A 6,765-nucleotide genomic window follows, 5' to 3' on the forward strand; every position below is an offset into this window, starting at 1 on the left:
AGAAGGTGGGTAGGAGTGAAAAGAGGAAGCAGGCGTCAGAGCAAGAGAGGAGAGGTGGGTAGGAGTGAAGACAGGAAGTAAGTGTCAGGTGAAAAGAGGAGAGGAGGGGAGTCAGATGAAAAGGGGAGGAGAGTTGATCCCATGTGACACAAAGGAGCAAAGACAGAAGATTATTCCTGTTCATGGCCCCTGTGAAAAAAGACAATCTGAATACAGAGAGGTGTAATAATGAATGACCGGTAGAGCGGAAATGGAGCGGGACCGGGGTGTCATTGTCGAGTCTGATGACTCGGAGGTGCTCCGTGAACTGTCCTGTTTGACCGATGTACAGAGAAAGGCAGAAAGAGCAGGAGATGCAGTAAATGACGTTGCTTATATATATATATATATATATATATATATATATATATATATATATATATATATATATATATTTATATATATATATTATTAGGTGAGAAAGTTATATATGTATGTATATATATATATATATATAAAAACAAATAGTAAATGAGTATATGCATATATACGTACAGGTATGTGCATACTGACATCCACCTGTAAGTATAGGTGCATATCTGGGTACAGGACATTGCAAACAAAACGTAGACGAGAAAACACACAAGCCACATAGAGAACATTCTTCTTCATCAGCTACCCACATTTTAACACCGGCGTTTCGAAGAGCTTGGGCAGGATGCATCGTTAAAACGGCTCATCCCATGGACCGCAGATTAAATTTGTATACGCAAATTAAATCTTGCCATGGAGGAATGTAGTGGTGGACAAAAAATAAGACAGGAAAACAAACAGAAAAGGCTTTACGGCCAGACGAGAAAAATTATGTGTGTATGAACGCTGTGAGGCATGAACTTGAAAGAAGGGACGAAGTGAGTTCGCGTGTTTGCTCGGCGTTAGCCAAGGAAGAAAAGGATTATTGACCGGAAGCATGTGACCATGCTGGTGTAAGGGGAAGAGAGAGAGTGGTAGAGGGAGAAACAAAGGGAGGAAGTAGAAGAATAGGTGAGCAATGAGAGGAAAAGAGAAAGAGAGGAAGTACAAGGGGGAAAAAAGAGATACGTAGTAGTAACAGAGGAAGAACGAGAGGGGTAAAACGAGATATGTAGTAGTAAAGAGGAAGAACGAGAGGGGGAAAAAAGATAGAGGAAGAGAAAGAGAAAGAGACAGAGTAGCGTCGGAAGATATAAGTTTACGAAAACTACTTACAATTGGAGACGCTGCGTTCAAGTCATGTAAAAACAAATGGTAAATGAGTATATGCATATATACGTACAGGTATGTGCATACCAACATCCACCTGTAAGTATAGGTGCATATCTGTATACAGGACATTGCAAACAAAATGTAGACGAGAAAACACACAAGCCACATAGAGAACATTCTACTTCATCAGCTACCCACGTTTTAACACTGGCGTTTCGAAGAGCTTGGGCAGGACGCATCGTTAAAACGGCTCATCCCATGGACCGCAGATTAAATTTGTATACGCAAATTAAATCTTGCCAATATATATATATATATATATAGAGAGAGAGAGAGAGAGAGAGAGAGAGAAAGAAGGAGAGAGATGCATACATACATACATACATACATACATACATACATAGACATGTATATATGGAATTTTTTAAATATTATTAGTTTAAAGCAAGTCATTGAGTGTCCTTAATTCTGACCTCCACTTATATTAAAAATGATCGACTTACTGTTTGTAAAAGAAATATATTAAACCCAAAATACTAAGTACAAAAAGTGGGGCACATATTCCAGTGGCCACTTGTTCTTCTGTTGTTAGTTTTTGTGTATCTTTACTCGTGGCACCTAGAGCAAGTGTATTCTACTACAACCTCGAGCTGTCATATACATATATATATATTTCTGTGTATATATTTGTGTGTGTGTGTGTATGAGTGCGTGTGTGTGTGTGTGTGTGCATGAGTGCGTGTGTGTGTGTGTGTGAGTGCGTGCGTGCATGTGTGTGTGTGTGTGTGTGTGTGTGTGTGTGTGTGTATGTGCCTTTGTTTGTCCCCTGACCATCACTTGATAACTGATATTGATATGTTTATGTCCCGGTAACTTAGCAGCTTGGCAAAAGAGAGTAATAGAATAAGTACTAAGCTTACAAAGAATAAGTCCTGGGGTCAATTTCTTCGACTAAAGGCGACGCTCCTGCATGGCCGCAGTCAAATGACTGGAACAAGTAAAAGAATAAGAGAATATACACACACAGACACATACATACATACATACATACATACATATATATTATGCATGCTACGTACATGTACATATGCATATGCATGCACATGCATAATACACGTGGATGTGCACACACAAATACACATGCATATATTAAAAAAATAAGTTAAGAGAAATAATTCAAAGTAACCGGTGGAATAAATTTTAACAACAAAAAGGAATAAAGGGATATTAAATACCATATAAGATAAATTCATGATTTATTGGAATTATCTTCAATTCGAGAGAAAGTAAACGAACACTTAACAGAAACTGCAAGGTATTTTGAATTAGAAGGGAATAATCTGAAGAAATCATCTATTTTACAGAATTAACGTGTCGTTAAGAAAAAACAATTTTTTTTTTCAGGTGACAAGCAGACCGCTTGTAGCACATGTTTCTGTCTAAGAAGACATAATCAGGACAACAATTACCCTAATTTTGATTCCGTTTGATACTTAGACACATACAAAAAGAGTTAAGAACGTTTATGGCCTTGGTAATTTAAATAATTGAAATGAAAATGAGCTATCGTATATAGTCGTGAATTGATCGCACCAGTGGATACATCGCATTCTTAGTCTGGAGTGTCAAAGTAGGTATTTGCAGTTGACTCACAGATAGGTCACACTATAATCTGGGGAGTTACATGGCCCTTTTTTTAATGTAAATATAAATAATATTTGTAAAATATTATCAAATATTCACCTTTATTTCAAAACTTTGCTTACAAATATTAAAACATTTTTGCAGAAGTATCTTCATAAAAGTAGTCTAATTGATAAATCAACTCGACTACTGATATGCCGCTGTCTACTTCAGATCCCTGTGATATCAAGTAGATAGGTCGCACCCCTAATTTCTATAGAAATTTTTGGTAAAAGAAGTACGACCTATCCGTGAGTATATTTTCAGTAGGTAAAATAACTGAGAGTAGCCTGTGGCATGAACTTGGAAAACAAAAAAATGAAGAAAGACACTAAATTTCTTACAAGATAAATTCTTGATTTACTGAAATTATCTTCACTAGCAGAGAAATCAAACAAACACCTAACGACAATTGCCACCGATTCTAAATGAGAAGGGGAGATAATATCAGGGATTCCACACGTCTTCGTATTTAACATGCCAATAAGGAAAAAACAGCCTTTTTGTTTATCTGGAGACAAAAGAACAACTGTGAACATGGGATCTTTCTTATTTGGCAGGCGCCACTTTTTATTTATGTTTTATATAGTGTGTTTTCTACCGAAACACTTTAAAACTTCGTATACTTGTATATTTTGTCTTCTAGAACAGAGAAAAAATTTTATATTCGAACTTATTTCATGTTCTCTCAAGAGGGTAGCATCTGTCAATATATCTTTGGAGTTGGTCTCCAACCAGATCTTTACTAAATTCTGGGCCTTGTCCTTCAGTGACCTGTGGCTTCTGTTCTTTTTTTGTTGTTGGTTGACACCACTGAAGAAGTCATCCTCCACCTCTTCATTGTTGTTGCCTCCACTGTTGCTGCTCACTTCTTCAGACTGCTGCCTCATGGCCTCCTCGACCTTATCCTCAATGCTTCTCCTCATCATGTTAGTTTCCCCCCCATCCCCCCCAAATTTCTAAATTTGCAACTTTTAAAAAATTTTTTTCTTTTTTTATCCATGTAGAAAAATATAGAGATTATGAATCTGGTAAATAAATATTTTTTTTAAAGTTTAATCTTTCTTAAAGAAACACTCAATACCCCTTCCCTCATCTCGCATACCCATTACCTACCTGCTTTCAAAAAGCTAGAAACACCCAAAGTTTCACTTTCATCTGATATTTCATGCATGCGTAGAACTGTACTGAAATAGCAGAAGTAAAAAAATATTATAGCACCACCAGAAAACCCAACATGCTAGAAACAACATTATTTCTGAAGAAACTTCCCCGCTTTCCAAAAAGCTAAAAGTGAAACATTGGGAGTTTGTAGCTTTTTGAAAGTGGTGAGGTGATGGGTGGATGTTTGGGAAGGAGATTTTAGCGTTTCTTTAAGAAAAAAGAAGGAAAATTCTTAAGGATTCATACTCTGTTTTTTTCTCTGTGGATTACCGAGAAACAAATTCTAAAAAAGTAAAAAGTGAAGAAATTGGGATGGGAAGGGAGAAAATTAAAATATTGAGAACATGTTTTTTGGGGTGAAATCCTAATCTCCTGTATTGAAAATATAGGAATCGGAAGAAATTTAGGAAACAAATCAGGGGTGGGGAGTGGGGGCATATGTCACCTCAGACATGCCAGAAACAACAGGTAAAGGACAGGATTTCTGGGAGAACTTCCTTTTAAATTTATATCAAAGATCAGGTTTTTAAATACACTCATCACAAACACGAATTAAAGAATAGAAAAAGGTGATTTCAATTGGATTTGAGCACTAATTTTGCACATGCACAAAACAAGAAATAATATAATTCATACAGAATTTTTACCCAGAGTGTGTGCGTGTGTGTGTGCGTGAGTGTGTGTGGTGTGTGTGTGTGTGTGTACATGTGTGCGTGTGTGTGTATGTGTGCGCATGCGCCAAAGGAAGTTATTTTATGGCATTCTTTCGTTTCAAGCAGTAAAGTCGTCAACTCGATCATGTGGTCGATCATATGGGATCATATAACTATTCATTAGTTTCTGTAAAAATTTTTCATTTCTTTATGCTTTGAAGAAAACAGAAATTGAAAGAGAGGAGAAAGTGAAAAGGCAACATTTGCTTTGAAGTGAGAGCAGAAAGTGAATGATTGGAGAAAGTGAAAGATGTATGTTTGTGTATGTGAAATGGACATGTGTGTGTGTGTGTTTGTGTGTGTGTGCATGTGTGTGCGTGTCTGAGAGTGAGAGTGAGTGAAGGCGTGTATTGTCAAGTATATATATTTTTACATGTATGTGTAAGTGGCACCCACCCAATCTCTCCCTCTCTCTCTCACACACATATTATCTTTCATATACATGTACATAAATACATATGCATACATCTTTTTTTGTATGTATGTGTGCGTGTGCATGTGAGAAAATGAGTGACTGTATTTCCTCATAACTTATAGAGAAATGGATATCTTTTAAGGTACACACTTTTATAGAAAATGTGATTTCGTCCTCGTTGTTGTCATGGTATAAATGTTAACGATAGCTGACTTATAGAAAAGATAATAATGTGAATTTTTGTAATGCAAATATGTAAATGAAAATAAAGTTTATTTGGCAGTTGTAAGATTACTAAATCTTTTGATACACCATACGTCAAAATCGGCAACTCAGTTTTTGAATGCATAAGGAAGATATGCACCCCCCCCCCACCGCCACACACACTTTTATATATATAAGGAAGTATCCCTGTCTGTCATTCTCTCTGTCTGTCTCTCACATTCCCTGTGAGTCTATCACTTCTTGTCTTCTTCCCTTCCCTGATATCAGCCAGCCTTATTATGCCACATTTCCCTGAACCTAACATTTTGCCCCCTCTCATTTTATCATGTAGTAGCCCAACCCCAGTAGTCGGTTCATTATCGATTTTTATTGAAATCCAATTAGCGTATAATTGAACTGGATGTTAGTTCAACATGTATACAAAGTTTGGTGAAGATTGGTTCCTGGTTTGGGCAGCAAGATGGTAACAGACAGACAGGCAGAAATTGCCATTTATATATGTATGTGTGTGTGTATATATATACACACACACATACATATATATATATAATTTTTTACTTGTTTCAGTCATCAGACTGCAGCCATACTTGAACACCATCCTGTAAAAAGTGAAGGCACCAGGAAGATTCGCGTTCTCAACTTCCTCCAGTCTGCTAGACGGATGCGCTGCTAACAAACTGAGCTAAGGAGCCATATATGTATGTGTGAGTGTGTATGCACACATGCATGCATGTGTGTGTATGTGTAACAATTATATGCACCAAATAAATGAGAGGAGACTAATGTTAGTTGATATAGACTTTGTTTTATTGCTACAATGTAAGATACAACTTTGTCGAATTGTTGTTGTACATAGATTACTTTTAATTCCATAATCCATTTTGCAAGTCATTAAGTTCATTTGTAAGTGACAAGATAAATGGAAAAAGAGAGAGAAAGAGTAAAAGAAGTTACCACTCTGTGTTGACAAGTAGAGAGTTGTATTGTCCTATGGTGACAAGCTGTAACTGAAGAGAGAAAAAGCGAGATGTACTCTTCCAGTGCAGGGCCAAGTGAAAGAGACAGAACTGAGTTTGGGTACTGTATTTATATGTGTTGAAAACTTGGATGCAAATCAGAGAACAACAGAGAGTAAAAGAGATTATCTCTGTTGAGCTACATTTAACCTAAGAATCTTCACAATGGGTTTTGCATTGTGGGTTCAGTCGGATGTTAAGAAACAGCTCTATTATGTAACACTGCACTTGTCAGAAATGGTAGTTATGGGAGGAAATATGGCAGTATATTCATTTGGACTTACGAATTTTAAACAGTTACACACACACACAATCTCTGTCTCTC

At 36.7% G+C, this 6,765-nt stretch overlaps 1 protein-coding gene across 2 annotated transcripts in view; it reads right to left on the reverse strand.

Moving 5' to 3' along the window:
- The window catches only part of LOC106874560 (uncharacterized), a 92,570-nt gene that overhangs the window by 60,440 nt on the left and 25,365 nt on the right, over positions 1-6,765 (reverse strand). The window lies entirely within an intron of this gene.

The sequence above is a fragment of the Octopus bimaculoides genome, chromosome 7, assembly GCF_046866305.1.
Source record: "Octopus bimaculoides isolate indiv1 chromosome 7, ASM4686630v1, whole genome shotgun sequence".
Taxonomy (NCBI): Eukaryota; Metazoa; Mollusca; class Cephalopoda; order Octopoda; family Octopodidae; genus Octopus; species Octopus bimaculoides.